Here is a 23,570-nt window from a genome sequence, read left to right on the forward strand (position 1 = left end):
GTTCAGCATGGGCTCCAGCCCCTCTGGGAAGCCTTTCTGACCTTCCTGTCGCCACCTGACTGGGTGAAGGGACCCTTCCAGGTCCATTCTACACACCCCAAGCTCTTCCTGTCACGGTACCTAGTGTGTTTGCTTCCTGGTCAGCCTCTGCTACGTTTGGAGTCCAGGGACTGTGTCTCAATCACTCCTGTGCCTCCAGGGTATTTGACTATGGCGTCCGACAGCCAGTCCGCCCTCCACCAGTAATCGTTGAATGAATGAACCAGTGAATGAGAACACTGTGCTCAGTTCCTAACCCAGAAGCTGCACCAGTGCTGGGAGAGGATGCGGCTCATTAAGTAACGCCGCTTTCTGGTGCCTGAAGAACTCAAAACAGCTTTGATTCAAAATGTTGGCAAAATAGACTGCCTCCACTATTTTGACTTTTTCAGAAATGAATTGATGAGGTAATACATTCTGAAGCAATGCCACAGAAATATACCATGCTGTGCTTTTGAAACTGAAGTATGACAGGGACGTTGTGCTTCTGGCTTAAGTCCTTGTCAGAGTTAGAAGAAATTGACTTACTGGTCTCATCTTAGAAACTGCAGACACAAGAAATGGCCTAGCTTGGTTTCTCTTCCTTCATGAGCAGGGGAAGAGAATTGGCACATGAAAACATGTAATCTGCTACAAGGAAGCAGCCAGCTAGGCCATCCTGGGGATGGTAACACTCCTCTATTATCTGCGAATATTTGCTAAAATGACCTGCATGTTTGATTGAAAAGCTTGAGTGTAGAGTCTCTGGGGTTCCCGAGCACCTAAGCTATAGCCCTCACACTTGTGGTGCTGCTCAACTGAAAAGTGACCTGAATTTTCTGGGTGTATAAATATTTTATTTATGCAGCTCTACAAAGCTAACTTTAGTTACCCAGTGAGCATGTGGCATGATACATTCCAGGCTAGGGCTGGCTTTTGCTCATGGAGTCTTGCATTAGTAACATGTTTGTTTCTTACTCTTGCATATTTAATTGCATATATAAATATAACTACACTTTAAAAATGTTCCTCAAGAGCTGAGGCAGGAAGGGCAATGGATAGGGTTTGCACCCCCATTTCACCCGCCTACATCTATGGCTTTTTGGTATTTCATACTTTCTGGTACCCTTGAGTGTGGCCTTTGAGTTTTCTACGTGGCACTTCAGGGAGCCACTGAAAAGGACAAGTGGTAGAACCCTTCATCACTGAATGAGGTATGTGGTATTGTTATGCTACACCATCATTAAATAAAACAAATAAAAAATTTTTATTTGTAACTCCTCATTTAAAACAAGTTGCTAAACTTTTTCTGTAAAGGGCCAGATGGCAAATATTTTAGGCTTTGTAGGCCACATACAGTTGTGTAGTCTCCTTGGTTTTTGTTTGTTTGTTTAAAAAACAATTCCTTAACACTATACAACCATTCTTAACTCATGAGCCATACAAAAATGGGCTCCTGTTATTTGACCCGCTAGCCATAGTTTGCTGACCTCTGATTTGACAACATTATGTTTTCAAAGCATGTAAAGATGATGGTAGTGTTTCCCACGGAAAACTTCGGTGGATAGATATCATTCTGAGAAGAGTATATGGTACCTGTTTCATGTGCATGCTCATGTAAAGTTATGAAATTCTAATGTGTATGATTTATGTTACATTGGATACTCAAAATATAATGTCTGTGTAAATAAGACATGAATTATGTGTTCTTATTGGGCTATATAGCTTCTTGCAGTTTAGGCAGTACATAATCACCCTCAGATTTGACTGCTTGGATACAACTTACAATCTTTTCCTTCCAAACCTGTTGAATAGGTAGAATTTAGAAGTCCAGGCAAGGGTTGGGTATAGGCATCTGTGAGTATCTGTTGATATTAAAAAAATCATCATACAGAGAGTGGAAGTATAAGTTGTATGGAAAGATGACTAATGTTCTAGAAAAACCAGTCTGCTCTGGGTATGAGATTTGGTTTTGAGCCATGAGGCTTCAGGAAGTTGCCTTTAGCCCAGCATATGAGTGAGTGGCTGTATCCTTCATATAGCCACCGATTTTTATCTCCTGGTTGCCACAAAACTTCAGAAAACTGCTGTACATGGCTGCGATGTCTCTCATCTGATATTTTCCTTCATTTTCTGAAGGGAACTTTGGTTCCTCTCTGTTTGGTCTGTAGAAACTGGCAATGCCGAACGCCGTGCTATTCTTCTATTCATGTATTTTGCCCCTTAAATGAAGCTACCTCAAGTGGATACCTATGGCCAAATGAGGATCTGCGAGGCAAATCAAATATATTGGTGAAGAAAAGTGCAAACAGAATTGTGTTGATCTGGATGGTTCTAGAAATAAAAATAAACCCAGAACTCTCATTCTGGAGCATGATACCATTAAATTAGGCCAATTACTTAGTATAATTTTCAGGAATGCAAAATTGGCAACTTGCTTCACTTTGTCAACTTGTGAATCTTAGCAACATATTGAATTATTATTGTCTGTCTTCACTGAAGCATATGCCTTGTTAGGTGTGGATAGTCCAAGAAGGTATGAGAAACCTGTCTGGGCTCATGTTTGCAATAGTAGGGCCTCAAAGAACAAAATCTACTTAATTGTAAACGATCTGATTTACCCATCTACCTGTATTGCTTTTCTTTTTTGATTTTCTATGTTCTTTATAGGAACATAGAAGAGTGAATATATATATTCATATGTATATGAAAATCAAGGTATAGAATGTGATATGAACCATTTTTGTTTGCTTCCCCTATCTATGATAACACCTCACATCTACATAGAGGACACCAATTACAGTATAAGGGCACGTTTTCCCTCGAGTCAGAAGTTCACGGCACACGTAAAGCTCTCACTCATTGCTGTTGACTACCTGAGAAGACCAGGGCTCAGTTCCTGGCTCCATTCTTCACTGGCTGTGTGATCTAAATTTATTTGAGCCTTAAATTAAATTTTATCTGTAAAATTGGGCACATACTAATACTTAATTTATAGGGTGGTTGTTCCAATTAAATGAGACACTATATTTGGTATAAGTTACTTATACCGTGTAGAGAGTTATATAAATTTTAATTAATTTAATTTAAACATATATTGGCGACTTTTCTCCCCTCTGGCTTCTTGCCTGGCAACTCTTCCAGGCCCCAGAGATCCATGCTGGCTGTCTCCATAAGACATCCGTGCAGATGAAGCATGTGGTAGCGGCTGAGTTCTCTACTTCCATCTGGATGTTTTTGGCATTGTGCAGACATTGTTGCAGCACGCTGAAGTCGCAGCATAAGCTAATATTTAAAAAAAAATCCCCACGCTTTATTAGTTGTGTGTGGTTGATGCATGTCGTTATTCTAGGTTCTTGTTCTCCAGGAGCTTACCTTCTGCGGCTTCCTGAGCTGTCCACTCATCACAGGTAAAGGTGCTGGGAGATGGCAGTTTGATCTTCAGGAATGAATTTCTATTTCTCTTAATGGGATTAGTATCCTTAAATATCCTGACAAAGAGTTCCTTTGAGAAAAATCCATATACCAAATAACTATGCTTCAGAAGTTAACTAAAAAAAAACCAAAACCCTCAACAAACGACAGAACATTCTACAATCAAGAAATTACTACTTGGCCGGGCATGGTGGCTCACGCCTGTAATCCTAGCACTCTGGGAGGCCAAGGTGGGCGGATTGCTCAAGGTCAGGAGTTCGAAAGCAGCCTGAGCAAGAGTGAGACCCCGTCTCTACTATAAGTAGAAAGAAATTAATTGGACAACATGGTGGCGCATGCCTGTAGTCCCAGCTACTTGGGAGGCTGAGGCAGAAGGATTGCTTGAGCCCAGGTGTTTGAGGTTGCTGTGAGCTAGGCTAACGCCAGGGCACTCACTCTAGCCTGGGCAACAAAGCGAGACTCAGTCTCAAAAAAAAAAAAAAAAAAAAGAAATTACTACTTAGATATGATAAGCACTTAATGGTAATGGGATAAGGAAAAACGTTGGAAGAAAAGGTTTGGATCCCTAAAACCAGGCCACTTAATGCCAGAATCAAATGAGGAAATAGGGCAGGAAGCTGAGCTCAGGGCCAGGGCATCTAACTCAATTCAAAACCCAGAGCTCTTGGTCTTCAGAGATGTGCAGGGACACAGCAGTAGTGTAGAGTCTCGCATATGGTCAGAACTATTTGTCGATTTCATGTGGAAGTTAGAGGTTGACTGCCAGCCCTGCGTCGGGAAGACAAGGACCTAGAATCAGGAGTGGCAGGAAAGTCACCGTTTCTCAGCCTGACAGGCTGCAGCAAGGTAGAGCAAGGATGGCAGGGCCTAGCGAGAGAGCCTAGCTGGTGATCCAACAGCGCTCCATCCAACCATCTGACCTCCCAGTGCTCAGTTTACCTGCTTCCTTTCATTGCACCCAAAGAAAGAATCCATTCTCAGCCTAAGATCGTACCTAGTAAGTTTCGTGCAGACCTGGTTTGGGAGCTGAGAGACCTGAGTTTTTGTTCTTTGTTAGCTACCAAGCAGCAGAGTGGCCCCAGGCTGCTGGGTGCCCGTTTCTCATCTGCGTGAGGGATAGGCGAGCATGCCTCCAGTGTCCCTTCTGACTTACATGTCTCTACTCTGAGTGTCCTGGACAGGGTAGGACGGCTGTGACTGGTTTATGGTTATATTCTTAGTCTTATTGCCTACAAAACCTATAAGACAGGCAAATACGGTTTTTATTCGCCATTTAGTGCCCTTCTACCCGCCCCCCCCCATGTATAAATATTGCTGGTGGGTTTTCCCCACCCCGCCCTTGGGCGGTGTCACTGGGATTGGGACCTCATAGGAACACCAATGTAGGAAGCAGGACTATAAACACAGTTGGATTTTGTTACTCACAGTACTTGTGTCCTATAGTGTCACCATCAACACTGAGTTAGTGAATATTAAAGCATTACTCCTGGGGGAAATATGGGGTTAGTTCCTAAAAGACTCTGGTCACGTTCTGGTTAATCAATGCATAACCTGTATTATGTGTGTCTCTGTTTAAAGATTTTTCATTTAATATATATTGTTGATTCATTAACTTTGGACTCACAGCCGATAGCATTATAACTCCTACCTGATCAAAGCTTAGCTAACACATGTACTTTCTCTGTAAGGCACATCACGGGCTCTGGCGCTTAGGGGCATTAGACAGCACTGGCGGCGCGACTTATGGGAATTACTAATGAAAAGAGCACAAAAATGTGAAAAAGGTGGCACTAAAAACACCATGCAAATAACACTTGTGCACGGGATGGGAGCTGAAACAAAAAGGCAGAGCATTGTTTCATTTGACATCAGCTGGGAACATGCATGTCCAGCAGCTCAAATTTTTTGCCTCTGCTTCTGTACATATGAAAATGCCATGAGTATTGATTTGGGGGTTATAAATAAATTTTAGCAAATAGGTGAATTTGTAAATATAGCACCTGAATAATGAAGATTGACTGTATGTTATATGAGATGACACTGGGGTTTAGGTCAATAAAACACAATTTATTGTTTTATTGTTCAAAGTTAATATGTATTATTAGTTAGGGTGATGCCTAATCTCCTATAACAAACAGGATCTAAATTAAAGTAGATTAAAGAAAATAGAGGGCTTTTCCCCCTCTCTTGTAAGATCACATAAATGCCCAAAGTGAGCTGTCCTGCCTGGCAAGTAGCTTGCTTCTCCATCCTTTGACTGTAGGCACTTATGGGTTCCAGCTCACAGCAAGAGTCAAGAAAATAAATCCAGGACAAAGGCTCCATTTTGAATAAAGTAATATGGAACACATTACTTCCACTCACATTCTCATTTGTCAGAAATCAGGCTAGGAAATATATTTCTCATGGGGAAGTCAGGGATCAAATGGACCTTGGTGGTCACTTAATTTTATGGTCCCCAAGCCCAGGGCACAGAATGATACTGGTCTGCAGCCTCACCACCCCACCATTCACGGAAAAATTGTCTTCCATGAAACTGGTCTCTGGTTCCAAAAAGGTTGAGGACCACTGAGACTTAAGTGTGTGGGAATAACCCTATATTGTATTAGTTTTATTTAATGATGTCATTCATTTTAAAGTCATGAGGTCACAATAACAGCAACAATACAGGCATAGCTCATTTGTATTATGCTTCAGTTTATTACTTTTTGTAGATATGGCATTTTTTTTACAAATTGAAGGTTTGTGGCAACCCTGTGTCAAGCAAGTCTATTGGTGCCATTTTCCAACAGCATGTGCTCACTTTGTGTTGCTGTGTCACATTTTGGTAATTCTCACAGTATTTCAAACTTTTTCATCATTATGATATCTGTCATGGTGATCTGTGATTAGTGATCTTTGATGTCACTATTGTAATTGTCTTGGAGCACTGAGAACCATGACTGCACAGGGCAGCAAACTTAATTGATAAATGTGTGTGTTCTGACTGCTCCACTGACTAGCCATCCCCCCATCTCTCTCCCTTTCCTTCAGTCCTCCTATTCCCTGAGACACAGTAATATTAAAATTAGGCCAATTAATAACCCTATAATAGCCTCTAAGTGTTTAAGTGAAAGGAAGAGTTGCACATCTCTCACTTTAAATCAAATGCTAGAAATGATTTGGCTTAGTGAGGAAGGCATGTGGAAAGCTGAGAGAGGCCAAAAGCTAGGCCTTTTGCATCAGTAGGCCAAGTTGTGAGTGCAAAGGAAAAGTTCTCGAAAAAAATTGAAAGTGTTACTCCAGTGAACACATGAATAATAAGAAAGCAAAACAGCCTTATTGCTGACACGTTGAAAGTTTGAGTGGTCTGGATAGAAGATAAAGCCAGTCACAACATTCCTTTAAGCCAAAGTCTAATCCAGAGCAAGGCCCTAACTCTCTTCAATTTTGTGAAGGCTGGGAGAGATGAGGAAGCTGCAGAAGAAAAGTTGGAAGCTAGCCAAAGTTGGTTCATGAGGTTGAAGGAAAGAAGCCATCTCCATAACATATAAGTGTAAGGTGAAGCAGCAGGTGCTGGTGGAGAAGCTTTAGCAAGTTATACAGAAGATCTAGCTAAGATCATTGATGAACAGGGTTACATTAAACAAAAGATTTTCATGAAACAGCCTTCTACTGGAAGAAGATGCCATGTAGGACTTCCATAAAGAGAGAGAAGTCAATGCCTGTTTTCAAAACTTAAAAGGACAAGCTGACTCTCTTCTTAGAGGCTAATGCTGATGACTTTAAGTTGAAGCAAATGCTCACTTACAATTCTGTAAATCCTAGGACCCTTAAGAATTATGCTTAATCTGCTTTGCATGTGCTCTATCAATGGAACAACAAAGCCTGGATGTCAGCACATCTGTTCGAAGTATGGTTCCTGAACATTTTAAGCCCATTGTTGAGACCTACTGCTCAAAAAGAAAGATTTTTTTTCATACTATTCCTACTCATTGACAATATCACTCAAGAGCTCTGATGGAGATGCACAATGAGATTTATGTTGTTTTTGTTCCTGATAGCACAACATTTGTTCTGTAGCTCACAGATCAAGGAGTAATGTCAACTTTCAAGTCCTATTATTTAAGAAATATATTTTGTAAGGCTGTAGCTGTCATAGACAGTGATGCTTCAGACAGACTTGGGCAAAGTAAATTGAAAACCTTCCAGAAAGGATTCATCATTCTAGATGCCATTAAGAACATTTGTGATTCATGGGAGAAGGAAAATAATATCCATACTAACAGGAGTTTGGAAGAAGTTGATTCCAGGCCTCACGGAAGGCGTTGAGGGGTTCAAGATTTCAGCAAAAGAAGTAACTGCAGATGTGGTAGAAATAGCATGGGAGGTAGAATTAGAAGCGGAGCCTGACTTTGTGACTGACTTGCTGTAATTTCAGGATCAAACTTGAATGGATAAAGAGGGGTTTCTAATGGATGAACAAAGAAAAAGGTTTCTTGAGATGGAATCTACTCCTGGTGAAGATACTGTGAAAATTGTTGAACTAACAGCAAAGGATTTAGAACATTCCATAAACTTAGTTGATAAAAGCAGTATCAGGATTTGAGAGGATGGAATCCAATTTTGAAAGAATTTCTATTGTGGGTAAAATACTATCTAACAGCAGCATGTGCTACAGAGAAATCTTTCATGAAAGGACAAGTCAATCAATGTGAGAAATTTTATAGCTGTCTTATTCTAAGAAATTATCACAGTCACCCCAACCTTCAGCAACCACCACCCTAGTCAGTCAGCAGTCGTCAAGATCCAGGGAAGACCCACCACCAGCAAAAGGTAATCCACTCATTGAAGGCTCAAATGATCATTAGCATTTTTTGTCAATAAAATACTTTCTAATTAAGGCATGTACATTTTTTTTTAGACATAATGCTTTTGCACTCTTAACAGACTACAGTAGGGCAACATAACTTTTATATGTACTGCGAAACTGACAATTTTTTGTGACTCATTTTATTGTGATATTTGCTTTATTGCTTTATTCCAGTGGTCTGGAACTGAACCCGCAATGTCTCCGAGGCACGCCTACACTAATAACACAGCAGTGATAATGACAGCCTTAATAATGTAGCGATGACCCATTGTTCTTAAAACTTATTTTGGACATTTAAATCTAAAGACGCCTCTGCCAACGCCTGACATACTTATATTAAATATAAGTCCTTGGTCAAGTATCAAAGCAGGAAATTTATCTGACAGCGTTTAGCTCCGAGACGCTATCAAACATTAGTAACAAACTGCTTTTCCATAAATTTTACGTGCAATTCTTTATTTGAAGAAAGCATAATCAAATCTCAGAATGATGGAGATGAGGGGAGAAGAGACCAGGTGGAAGAAAATAAATATCTTGAAATTGCAGGGCAGTCTTAAAAAGCACAAAGGAGGCAAAGATATCAAATGTAACCAAAATGTTAAAAAAACTCAAAAACATTTATCGGGTGTCAGGCAGGTGGGGGGAGGGGATGGGTATATATATACATAATGAGTGCGATGTGCACCACTGGGGGATGGACACCCTTGAAGCTCTGACTCTAGGGGGGAGGGGAGGCAAGGGCAATATACGTAACCTTTTTTTATTTCCCATTATATGCTGAAATAAAAAATAAAAAATAAAACCACAAACAAGGAGAGGAAATTCCTGAGCCACAGGAAGGGGCAGGAATGCAGGTGACAGGACCTTGTAGCTTGGGGGCCTTTTATAAATCTCCCAGGGGAAAACACCTGTGCAAACTTACCAATTTTTTTATTTTTGTATTCTAGATTGAATGTAAGTTCCATAAGATACTTCATGAAAGATTGAATTTTTTGGGTTTTTTTGACTATAAATTATGGAGCTGAATGTGAGTGGTAGCTTTGCCACTCTTTGTGGGACATTGCAGTGCTGAGGTAACCTGTCCCAGCTTTAAGTTCCTCATGTATATAGTGACAACTCCTACCACCAAGAGTTTTGTGAGAAATGACTGAGATACTATGCATAAAGAGCTAGCAGCGTGTCTGACACCTGGCAAGTGCTGGCGAGGAGTAGGAGAAGGAGGGCTTGCCAGGGTGGCATGAGGCTTGAAGGACCCAGGGAAAGAGGATATGTGCAAAGAGTTTTGTGAAAACCATAAGCTGGAGAGGTTAGATAGGGAGGCAGGAAAGCTTAGGATTTGTTCTAAGAAAGAATCTAGTCTCTTTTATGTTTTGCAGGGCATGCAGATGGACAATCAAAGATACAGCTGGAAAGATAAGTGAGGGCCTATCTATGAGGGCCGGGAAGGACAGGCTGAGCTCCTTTTTCCTGACTTGGTAAACAAATGGCAACCACTGCAGTTTTTGAATCTATGCAATTGAGGTGTTTTGAAAGATCAATTCCTGTGATGTACAGGACAGATTAGGATGACGCTATTGAAGTTAGAGTGGAGTGAACATTTATCCTCGCTTTGCACTGTTCATTCCTCTCTCTCTATGGTGAGCTCTTGGTGTGTAGATGCACTGACCCCCCTCTCTCAGTTCATATGCTCTGATGTATCAGTAAGGTTCACGCAGAAACCAAAAACCTCTTCAGGAACTTAAAGGAGGAAGGATTTAAGGCAGGAATTAGAGGCTTATGAAACCACTGGAAGGCTAGGGAGAGTGAGTGCCAGGCAGACTGCCCCTAGCGGACAGGAAATCAGGAAGTGCCGCAATCACAGAATGTCTGGCAATCACCTCAGCTACTTGCAGCCCCAAAGTTTAGTGATTTACAGGAGGATGCCTGGAAGCTGCCATCAAAATTTTACATCCGTCTTCTGCCAAAGCCCAGACTCATTAGACGATCATGGTAATAATCCAGTTTCAGTTCCACTGATGTTTATTTGAGGAAACAATAATTGATCAAGCATGGTTCTTGATCCTAAATATCTCATGAACTAGATACATTCCCAACTAACTATAATATTTTCAAAAGAAAATCATCTTTGATGCAATTGTTTAGCCCAAATGAGCAAAACATGACCAGTCTTGAATGTGTCAGATAATCAGACACATTCTGATGTGTCTGATGGAATACTACTGGATCAGTATACTAAATAAAGTGTACTGCAGATGGGAAGCAGCAATTGTCCCTGTTGTCCCAGAGATCTGTGCTTCCTCTGGCAAGTGGCCTACCAGAAATAATAGTGGAAGAGCAGTGGAATAAAGGTGTAGCTATAAAGATCTGGGCATTAATATTATTGGTCAAAAGTGACTGATTCCTGAAAAAGAATATGCTTTTTATCCAAAGCTTTGTTCCTACTTCTTTCCCTCTTTTGATCTTTTGCACACAGTCAACAAGTGTCTTCATGAGATGCAAGGGCAGCTGGGTCATGATGGCTTCAGAAGATGGCACAGGCAAGTAGCAGTGTTACCATAAATCTTATCTTATTACATGGCAAGGTATAATGCAGACTTATTGTTTCTCATTCTCTTGCAGCTCTCTAAAAGGAAGGATATATTTTATTGCTATACATGTACCTATACATGTATGTCTGTAAGTATGTTCCTATTGTTGAAGTGCATGACAATAGTATTGGACACCTGGCCTCACTTGGTACCTTCTTGAATAGTGTGTACTCAGGTTACCCTCTGGTAGGCAATACTTGCAGGAGACCAGAGCTCCAGGATAAAAAGATTTGCTAAAGTGCCATTTGTAGATGACTTAACTCGGGAAGGTTGTTTCTCTATGGACAATGCTTATCTTAATCAAAGATGAAAACATTTGGGCAAACTCATTCATAACTATAACTCAATATTATTAAATGTCATTCCATGGAATAGATTGAATCTAAAGGGAGATTTTTAATTAAGGAGCCAATGTTACACTTACTAATTAGCCCTTCCCTGCTTATCTTCTTCCATGAAGCAGATTTCTTGTCAGAGTTGAAAATGTCTCTATAACTGGCTTTCTCCCTCCATCTGGCTCCCTCCAAGTCAGACTGTCCATGGGATGTCAGCAGTGGAGAGCTGGCTGTTAAGGAGGCTGGTTAGAGCAATGGTCTTTCTGTTCCAGATACCACATATAAGAGGCTTCCTCCACTCCTCACAACTAGTTCATTATTCTTTAAACACTTGAAAAATGCCCTGCCCTGTCTCACACGTGAATAATGATAATCCGGAGTTGTATCTTTTTTCCTGGGGAAAAAATACAATCACATCCCTTTTATTTTCCCAATTAATCATGAAATTCCCCTTATCTGCTTATATTAGCAGGAAGTCCATTTTCTGCCTCTTGTGATTTTCTTTTTCACTCTGAATTATCCCATAACCCTGGGTATTTAATCAGTTTTAAGAGGTGACTTGTGCTTCCAAATATAGTCATGCACTGCATAACAAAATTTTGGTCAGTGATGGTACAGATATAAGATGGTGGTCCCATAAGATTATAACACTGTATTTTTACTGCACCTTTTTTGTGTTTAAGTATGTTTACATAAACAAATACTTTACACTGTGTTACAATTGGGTTACAGTACTCAGTATAGTAACATGCCATACAAGGTTGCAGCTTAGGAGAAATAGGCTATGCCATGTAGCCGAGGTATGCAGTAGGTTATATCATCTAGGTTTGTGTAAGTACACTCTATGATGTTTTCACAAGGACAAAGTCATCTAACAATATCTTTCTAAGATGTATCCCCATCATTAAGTAATGTGTGATTGTACTAGGCAAGGAGAGAACTGCAAATTTTTATCAGTCTACCAATAGGTCCCAGTTCTAGATGACTCTTGATTTTAGGCTGCTGAAAGGGGATGCTGTCTAGTTTAGTCTATCTTCATCCAATGCCCTTTCAGGTTTTCATAGTTAAAATTCTTAATTTATGTTTTACAAACTCTGTCCCCATTCCTGAGGTACAAACATCATGCTACTTGATATGGTTTGAATGGCCCCTCCAAATCTCATGTTGAAATTTGATTTCCAGTGCTGACTGCAGGGCCTGGTGGGAGGTGTTTTGGTCATAAAGTGGATCCCTCAGGAATGGCTTGGTGCCCTCCCCACAGTAATGAGTGGGTTCTTGCTTTATTAGTTCAAGTGAGAGCTGGTTATTTAAAAGAGCCTGGCACTACCTCCTCCCTCTCTTGCTCCCTGCAGAACTGTGAGCTGAATAAACTTACTTTTTTTTTTTTTTATAAATTTCCCATCCTCAGGCATTCCTTTATAGCAACACAAGATGGACTAATACACATTTGGCAGCTATTTTCCCACTTACGAACTTCTACGTCTTGGCTTTGATTCTAGGTTCCCAGTCTAGACTCTTTGCCCCTTGGGATATTCCTCTACCCCCCTGGGATATTCCTCGTTGGGGCCCTTAGTTTCCTTTCCTGCCGGCTAGAAACATTTTAACCTATCAGAGAAGTATAATGCAATTGAACCTGAGAAAAGGAAGAGGCCAGAGTTTTAATCTCTTTCCCCCTGGAAGGCCCGTTGACCTTTGTATTAATTTACCTGCTCCCTCAGTAGTCTTGGTAGTCAGTTTGTCTACTAAGGAGTGTGAGGTGTACACCTTGACAAGCTATGAAGAGTCCCAGGAATATGGGTGGGTTTACACTTTACATGTTCAAAAAAGAGGAGCCATTCATACAGATAAAATAAAAAAGGTCAACTCCAGGGTGACTTTCTGCTACCATGAAGGTCTAAAATTGATTGATAGCTTCTTTCCCAGAAATTGTTAAGATTTTCTCACCAGGTGCAGTGTTAGAACATTATAGTGTCTAAGATGATATGTGTAGGTTTCCATAAAAATTTCTGTCTGATCTGGAATAATTTTGAATCTGAAAAGGGATACTATTTAATAATTATGCTGGGACAATAGGTCTAAGCCAAGACTGTTGGAGGCAGACAGAGACGTGTGGTGACCCTGAGTATGTGACCCTCCAATTTCCCTGAGTGGTGAGAGGTGTGTGTTGAGGGCAATGCAAGACTAGCTTCTTCACAGCTTTCCCATGTGCAATGGGTCCAAAGCACCACAAAATTCAAATGGCTCCAAAATGCTTAATGGCCAAAAAAGGCCAACAAATGTGATTTTGTTTATCCAGAATGCTGAGGATAAATTTATTGAAGGGAGATGGTGATTTTGCTACCAAGATGTTTGAACAGATTTGTGACCATCCTAACCAATGGTTTTGAATGAAATTTTTCTTTTCTTTTTTTCCTCCTATACAAGAAAGCAATGAACAATAAAGATCAAATATGTTCAAATAATTCAACTTCCCAGTTGCTAAAAATAAGAAATAGTTTTAAAATTCAATTTTTGTTCTTTGTGTTAGTTTTCTATCATGGAATATGGTTGGGCTTGAACAAGACATACTATGCATTCTTGTTTTACCACTCTAGGCTCTACCTCCAAGGCTTTGCTTCACACAATATCAAAACACTCTGAGCTCCTTTGTCAAAATTCTCACAAATTCTTTTGTTATTTCAATAATCTATTAATAGGCATCTATAAAATGAACAACATTGAGAACTTAGGAGAGGAGTTACTATAGGAGAGGTAATTACTCTAGGAGAGGAATTACCTTGGTTGTTGTGAGGATTAAGATTTCAATTATGAACAGTTTTGAGATGCTTGTGAGAAATCTAAGTATACTCCTAAAGAAAAACTTTAGACATATGAGTATGGAGTTCAAAGGAGAGGTTTGAGCTAGGCATCACTGGCATAAACACCCTTGTTTAAAGCCATGGGGATGGATGAAATCACCTAGGGGTAAAATAGATAAAGATAAGAGAAGGGGACTGAGTCAGAGCAAGAGGAAGAGGATGTCACAGAAGCAGAAGAGAACAGCTAATAACAATTACAAAAGCAGAAGAGTTTGTTGTCGCAGGAGCCAAGAAAAGAGAATGCTTAAAATTGGGGAGCAGTTAAGTTTGTTAAGTAATAAAAAACATGTAAAGGGGCATAAAAATCTGTCCATTGGAGTTGGCAGCATGAATGTCGTTAGTGACCCTCAACAAAAATAGTTTCAGTGGCATGATATGGATATAAACCAAACTGGAGTGAATTGATGAGTGAATAGGAATTCTGGTTCTAATAAGACAACAGACAAAAATCACCAGAAAATTCACCTGCTAAAAAATGTTTATTGTATGCTTGATAAACTACAACAATATTTATTTATATACATGGCTGAGCTTTTAATAAATACAATGAAAATTTACAAGTGCTAGAAGTTTATGTGAGAGTTAAAATAAAGTAATAAGTATGTGAGCAGGTGATGTGACTATCTTGGCAGGATTTGTCCATCTTAGTCATCTAGGGGCTTCAGTTTTTAATAACTGTGCAGAAACAGTAGATGAGACCTTAAGACAACATGAAGTGGGAAGTTGGAACTAAGGTATCTGTGTAACAGTCAGACTGCATCATTGGTGAAAGTGAAAAAAAGATATAGTATGCTTGGAGTTTGTTTGAAATAATAATAATTTATCCATAAGAATTTAAATTCCCAAGACTAAACTTGGTGAAGGTTTGGGGTTCACAATTATACTATTGGCATTATTTAAGAACTCTTAAGCCAAGAAATCAACATGATTTGGTACCAGAATGCAGTGAACATTAAACTCTGGAGGGATACTTCCTTAACCCCATATCACACAGAATTTCTGTGGATAAAGCCTCAGTGTAGATGAGCTCATAATCCAAAATTATAAAACATAAGGAAACAATCTATCATGAACAAGAGTCAGCCAACACACATGCCTACACACTCACACATAAACAAGAAGATTATAGAGCCTTAGATAGTTGAATTGAACAATATAATGGAAACTGTATATTCATGATAATTAAGATATAAAAGAAGCAATCAAAAACTTAAGAAGAAAAAGAAAAAATACTTTTAGAAATAAATAAAGAGATAAGAAGTAAAAATTAGTTGGTTAAATTAAAAAGTTAACCGTTGGCAATCATTGATTTGCATTTACGATTGAATGGCTCTGTGCTGCATAATGGAGACATAATTGTCAGATTCTAACTCTACTCTTATGGAGCTTTTAGTCTTTTGGGAGAGGTTGACATGATTAAAATCACCAGGTAACAAAAACAAGCAGTTAATTCATTGATAAGTTATTAGAATAACTAAACAAAATTGAAGAAGGATTTACCAAACTAAAAGACATATCTGAAATAGAAGCAAATAAAAATTTTAGCTACCCAAAATGTGGTCTCAGGATATAAATAGAAACAAATATGAAAATAAATGTGGTGAATAGAGTTAGGAAGATCAATATGCATTTAATAGGAAAGGAGATTAAAAGGGAAGAGGCAATATAAAAAAAAAAGAAAATGGCTGAGAATTTTTTGGAACTGACATACAGACATGAACGCACCAAGTTAAGAAACACAACATATACCAAAAAAGATAAATAAAAGGATATCCACATAAATATATAATATTGAATCTGCAGAACCCAAAAGGCAAAGAGAAGATTATAAAAGTAGCCAGATGGAATAGATAGATATTCTGAAAATGAAGAAAAGTTAAATTGACATTAGATTTCTAATTAGTAACAGCAGAATGCAGACACCAATAGAATATCATCTTTAAAATACTGGGAAAAAAATCTGTCAACTTAGAATTCAACACATACCTAAATCAAGATTAAGGGTAAAATGAAAGTATTTTAATAAAGTTGAGCTCCAAACCCAAAGAGAAAGCTTTTTTTTGTTATGATTACTCTTTTTTTTAAAAAAACGTATTTTTTTGGGAAAATACAAGAGGTGCTCTATCACTGTTGTGTCTTAAAGCTGAATAGTGCTCCATGGTATACATATACCACATTTTATTAATCCACTCCTGTATTGATGGGCACTTGGGTTGTTTCCACAACTTTGCAATTGTGAATTGTGCTGCTATAAACATTTGAGTGTAGGTGTCTTTTTTGTAGAGTGTCATTTGATCTTTTGGGTAGATGCCCAGTAGTGGAATTTCTGGATCAAATGGTAGATCTACTTGTATCGCTTTGAAGTATCTCCATATTGCTTTCCACGGAGGCTGAACCAGTTTGCAGTCCCACCAGCAGTGTAGGAGTGCTCCTATCTCTCCACATCCATGCCAACATTTATTGTTTGGGGACTTTTTGATAAAGGTCATTCTTACTGGAGATAAGTGATATCTCATTGTGGTTTTGATTTGCATTTCCCTGATGATTAGAGATGTTGAGCATTTTTTCATATGTTTGTTGGCCATTATTCTGTCTTCTTTTGAAAAATTTCTGTTTATGTCCTTTGCCCACTTTTTGATAGGGTTGTTTGATTTTACCTTGCTGATCTTCCTGAGTTCTAAATAGATTCTAGTTATCAGCCCATTATCGGATGTGTAACTTGCAAAAATGTTCTCCTATTCTGTGGGTTATCTGTTTGCTCTCTTGATAGTTTCTTTGGCTGTGCAGAAGCTTTTTAATTTGATCAGGTCCCATTTATTTATTTTTGTTGCTGCTATGATTTCCTTTGGGGTCTTCTTCATAAAGTCTTTGCGTAGGCCAATGTCTAGAAGAGTATTTCCAATGTTTTCCTCTAGAATTCTCATAGTTTCACACCTAAGGTTCAAGTCTGTTACCAGCGTGAGTTGATTTTTGTGAGAAGTGAAAGGTGTGGGTCTTGTTTCAGTCTTCCACATGTGGCTATCCAGTTTTCCCAGCACCATTTATTGAATAAGGATTTTTTTCTCCAGTATATGTTTTTGTCTGCTTTGTTGAAGATTAGTTGGCTATATGAGGATGGTTTCATATCTAGGTTCTCTGTTCTATTCCACTGTTTAATGTCCCTGTTCTTGTGCCAGTCCCAAGCTGTTTTACTTACTATAGCCTTGTAGTATAGTTTGAAGTCTGGTAAATTGATACCTCCTATTTTGTTTTTATTGCCTAGGATTGATTTTGCTATAAGGGGTCTTCTCTGGTTTTATACAAAGCATAAAATTATCTTTTCTATATCTGTGAAAAATGATGATGGTATTTTAATAGGGATTGCATTGACTCTGTAGATCACTTTGGGTAGTATAGACATTTTAACAATGTTGATTCCGCTGAGCCACGAGCATGGTATGGTCTTCCACCTGTTTAAATCCTCTGCTATTTTCTTCTTCAGTGTTTCATAGTTCTCCCTGTAGGAGTCTTTTACCTCCTTAGTTAATTATATTCCTAGGTACTTTATTTTCTTTGTTGCTATTTTGAAGGGAATTGAGTCTTTGATTTGGTTCTCACTTGGACTGTTGTTGGCGTCTATGAATGCCTCTGATTTGTGTGTATTGATTTTGTATCCTGAGATTTTACTGAATTCATTTATTAATTCAAGGAGTCTCTTGGTTGAATCCTTGGGGTTTTCTAGGTATGATATCATGTCATCAGCAAAGAGTGAGAGTTTGATTTCTTCTGCTCCATTTGGATGCCCTTAATTCCGCTATCTTGTCTGATTGCTATAACGAAGACTTCCAGCACTATGTTGAATAGAAGTGGAGATAGTAGTCAACCTTGCTTTGTTCCCATTCTAAGTGGGAATGCTTCTAAGAGAAAACTTTACCCAAATCTTTAGATGACTGCTACATAAGTGGGAGATTTCTCAAATCCCTGGAGAAAAAAAATGAGCAAATATGGAGGTGCATCCTTGAAAGGCAAGACTGCTGCTGATGAGGGTAGGAGTTTGATAAGAATTTGACAAATCAAATTCCTTAACCAGCACAAAGCTCAGGCTGTTACTCAGGAGTAGGGGAGATCATGAAGGGACCTGGTTAAAAATAAAAATCTGGAAGAAAAAAATCTGAGCAGAGACCTCTGTATCTGCATACCATGGGAGGGAAAGATTCTTCATTTTGAATTCAGGAAGTGAATTGCTAATTGTCAGAAGAACAAATCAGAGCCATAATTTCTCCAATGTATTATTTGTAATTTTGAGTTCTGACTAAATTTACTAATTTCATCCAAAGATACAGGAAATCATGACCTTTACTCAAGGGAAAAAATACAATCAATAGAAACTTACTCTGAGTGGCCAGATATTGGATTTAGCAAACAAAAATCCAAAGCAGATATATAAATATATTTAAAGGACATATGTTCAGAGAATTAAAGCAAAATGTGATAAAAATGAGAACCCACAGAGAATCACAACAACAAAATGAAAACTGAAAAACTATAATAACTAAAATGAAAACTTCACTAGATGAACTGAAAAACATATTTGAGATATCACAGAAAAGAGTAAGTCAATCTTAAGGTAGTTTAATACAAACTGAGTAATCAAAATTAAAGAAAAATGAACAGCATTACATATTTGTGAGGCAATATTAATAATTTCAACATAAAAGCTATTGGACTCTAAAAGAGAACAAATAAAAATTATTTGATCAAATAAAGGCTGAAAATTCCCAAATTCTGTGAGGCTCTCAGCTTAATTTACAGTTCCAAGAAGCACAGTGAATTCTATAAATGATAAACACCAAGAAAACCACAGCTAGAATCTTATAGTAAAACTGCTGAAAGACAAAAGTTTTGGGGGCTATGGAATTTTTTGATTATGATAGTGGTCACATAATTATATACAGCTTCCCAAACTCATCAAGTTATATAGTTAAAATGAGTGAATTTTATTTTATGTAAAGTATACTGAAATAAAACTATAGAAAAATACACTATATGTAATATCACACACACATATATCACATATATTTATTTCATAGTCAATTTGGATTTGCCCCAAGAGAACAAGGATAATTTAACATTAAATGAATCTATTATTATAAATCACCATGTTAACAGATTAAAGAAGAGAATCATATTATCATCTCAATAGATATAGAAAAAGTATCTGATAAAATTCAATAATGATTCATGATAATCTTGTTTAGAAAACTATGAACAAATGACAGTTTCCTTATCCTTAGAAAATATATCTACCAAAAAGCTACAACAAACAACATTTTAAATTATGAAATTTGAGAAGCATTCAAATTCACAAGCAAGTAAATAAAACCTTTTAACTGTGAATGATATTATTTCTTTCTACAAGAGGTCCTAGCTAGTGAAATGAGATAAGAAAAGTTAAAGTAACATATAATAATTCAAATGAAAGCTAAGTAGTTTTTTTTGTTCCTGGAAAGGAAATTACCTCAATCAGACAATATTCATAAAAGTAAATTGTAGATGAATTAAAGATCTAAAAGTAAAGTGCAAGACTACAAGCTTCATATGGTCTGTTTGCTATACTGCAATATATGTGTTCCTAATAATCACTCCACCATAGAGTGATTCTCACAGTAGAATCTCACAGTAGAAAGCACAGGGCTCAGGGGAGACATGCGGTCAGGTGACAGCACTCAAACACTCAAAACTTCTCAACACTCAAAACTTCACCAGTGACACATAAAAGAAGAAAAATAGGGAAAAATAACTGAAAACACGAGACAGACATGGGGCGGGGGACAGAGGGTATCAGGTGGTGAGTTATTGTGAAGCAGGGTTATCTGAATCTATGGAAGGTTATAACTCCAGGTGTGGATGGGTGTGGTTCATGACACACCTGGGAACTGAGGTAACTGGTAGGTAATGGAGGCATGCTTGTGTGTGCTTTGTGTATTCCTACAGGGCTTGGTTTAGTTGTGTGCAGTTCTCTGCAGTCACCTAGCATTTCTCCCTGACAAAATAGCACAGAAGCAAATTGGAAATTTGCGTTATGTTCTTATTTTTTTCTTATTATATCAATAGCCTTAGAACAAATTGACATTTTCCAAACAAGCACTACAGCAGAACTGACTGCATAAGAAAATATAGGAGTGTATATTTTTTTAGCATTGAGGTATGGGGAAAATCTTCCTAAATAAGACATGAAAAGTACAAGCCATAAAACATGGATAAATTTAACTATATTAAATAATATTAATGATAAAAACTACACATAGAAAAATGATACCAAAAACTAAGTAAAAAGATAAGCGATTGACTGATTTGAAGAAGATGATTATAATACTTGCATTTATAAAGAACTTCTACAAATCAAAAGCAAAAAAGCAAGCCATCCAAAAGAAAAATGGGCAAAGGCAATTTATAAAGAAGATAAAACAAATGTCTAATAAGCATAAGAAGAGCTGTTCTATCCTACTAATAATTAAAGAGCTGAAAACTATACCAACAATAAACTACCACCTCCATACCAATTTGGCAAAAATTAATGTTTGAGATTGCACCAAATCAAACATTTCTGTTTCTGGGAAACAGAAACTTTATAATTGACAGTGAAAACAAGAGTCTGGTATAGAAAATTTGTCAGTCTAGTAAACCAAAGATACACAGAGTTTAGGACTCAGCAGTTTTAGTTCCTGGTGTCCAACCTAGAGAGTATCTGGCACAGGTACAGAAGGACGCATGACTGAGGATGTTCAAAGCAGGATTGTTTGCAATAGCAAAAACATGGAATAATCCAACTGCCCTTTATTAGGGGAATGTGTAAAGTTTTGTTTATTGAAGTGATGAGAAAGTATACAGCAATTAAAATGTGTGACCTAGATCTGTAGGTATCAACATGAATAAATTGCAAAAAGAAACATAATGTTAAGTGCAAAAAATATGTGTTACAATTACCATGATATTATTTGTGAAAAATTGTAAAGAGATGAACCACTCATTTATATATTTTGTATGAGTACATGTGTGTATATTATGGACACTTGCAAGGTGGTGATACACACCAACTTCAGAATAGTGATTAACCTGGTAGAGGAGGGAAGTGGCATTTGGTCACATGGTCCTGAAACTTTTCATACCTTATTTTTTAAAAGAGAGTCATTTGATGTAAATATGGCAAGATGGTAACAGCTGCTTAAGCTCAGTGGTGAACTCATGGGGATATGTCATATATTATAAATATGTTCTGCATGTTTTATATATTTGAAATTTATTCAATAAATATATATCGAGTGCCTTCTTTTGTGCTCTGAAATTTTCCTAAATGAAAAACCAAATACAAAGGAATGAATGGAAAGAAGGCAGAGAACAACTCGTTAGAAGTGTGTTTGGCTGCCTGGGTTTACAGTAGGTTTTTGCAGCCTGACGTAGCAGGATGTGAGTAGGCCTTCTGCTCCGCCTCTGTCAACAAAGATTTCTAAACCTGAACCCAGTGCTTCTTTCTAGAAAGGGAGGTTGAGAACTTAACAAAGTTGCTTTTTGTATTTACAACACATGTGCGAGTTTTCTTCCCTCAGGATGGGGCCAGCAGCGTGCTTTTGGAGTGGAGAGCAGGCTGGACTTGGGGGCTCCATGGACAGCACAATTTATGCTTCTGAAAACACCTCTGATTGGGAAAATGAAAGACCCTGGGATGCAGGGTAATAAGGCGGTTTACACTGAAGCTAGGAAGCTATAACATAAAGACAACTCTGCCGGAAAATGCTGTGAGTTGCCCCTTCCTAATGGAGGCAGGGAGGAGTCAGATGGCCTCTGACTATTGGTTCTCTCCCCGGTGGGCCTTAACCCTTTCAAAGCTGGATGTGAGGATTCTGGTAAATAGCACATCCCAGACGAGGGATGCTGTGGTGCCAAGGGGTTAACAGGCACTTTGTGGGAAGTTTTAATATTCCACAAATGAAATGTGCATGTGAAATGGGAAAAAGGAGGAAAAGATTATATTTGTCAGCTGGGCTGCCATATGTTGTTCTGGCCGGAGCACAGCAAAAATGGTGACAATTCTTTCCTGAATGAGAATCTCTCTCGACTCCTGATTTCTTTGGACAAGCAGGAGCTTTCTTCAAGACCAGAGACCAAGATTTTCACTTTTGTGGGGCAATCTGCATCTACCCCTAAAAGGTAGAAGACCGGCATTGCCTGGCTTGATTTTTAAGAGGTAGAAAACAGCAGAAAAATCATCAAATTCATCTGCATATTTTCTTCTTCCTCTTTTTTTTTTTTTTTTTAAATGAAATTGGCCCTTGGGGCAGAAACAGTTCTCTGAAAGAACAAATAGCTAGCTGAATGACAAATGGAGAGGAGGTTATATTGGCAGATCTGTTAGTTCTCACCAAAGTCATCATCAGACAATTTTGCAGAATTGACTTTGTCACACAAAATGTTTTCCTTATTCATATTTGGTGGATTATAATACCCCTAAGAAATAAATATCTGAATTTTTGTGTCAGAAGAAAAGTAAATAAGATTCAATCCTGAGGTATGAGAGGGTTGTTATTTTTAAATTATATCTTTCTGTCTCACTTTACATTTGAAAATGCTGCTGCACTGGACCAAATTAATGTTTCTTTAAATAATTTTTTATAGATTCTGTTTACTGACTGTATAAATAAAATAATCCAGAAATTGTGAAAAATGTAGGAAATTTGGAAAATAATCCTTCATAACCCCATAATCTAAAGATATTAAAATATTTTGCTGTATTTTTCATACTGTAAATAAATAAATAAATGTATAAACATAACTTTACAAAATTGACATCATATTATTATACTGAAAATATAGTCTTAATAGTTCCATATATACTTTGAGAGGATGTTCCATTCTTTGTTAACTATTCCCCATTACCTGTATTGGCATTTGGTTTCTGACAAGCCAAGCAAATTTTCTTTTTTCCTGCATAACCGTTCTTTGCAGAAGATGGCACTGTTTGTTAGAAAAGTAAGTGAAGGTCACCTTGACCAGTTAAGGTATATTTTAGAATCTTAGTAGAACAGTGCTAAATGAGCTGAGATTCTCTGGCTTTATGGCTATCTAACCTATGTTGATTATTTTACCTCAAAGATTACGTAGGTTAATGTTATTCTAGACCTAACTGAATATTTGGCTTGGGCTTAAGTGTTATGAATACAAAGAGTTAAAATAGAAGACTTTTGTTTTTTGAATCATTCATTCACTCCTTTAGTTGCTAGCCTGCACAATTTGGATAAGACACAAACTGTGTCACAGCTTTCTAGTAGGAACTAATTCTGCTAAGTGTTAGTATGTTACCAAAATACCATGAGTAGACAGCACCAGGCAAAGAGGGAAGAATGAAATCAGACCACAAACCCTCCTTTTTTCAATACCTAACAAAACTGTATCAGAAATAAGAGAGAATAAAAAACTAACCAAACAAAGAAAAGATAATAACCAAGTG

Source organism: Microcebus murinus, chromosome 7 (assembly GCF_040939455.1).
Source record: "Microcebus murinus isolate Inina chromosome 7, M.murinus_Inina_mat1.0, whole genome shotgun sequence".
In the NCBI taxonomy this organism is placed as follows: Eukaryota; Metazoa; Chordata; class Mammalia; order Primates; family Cheirogaleidae; genus Microcebus; species Microcebus murinus.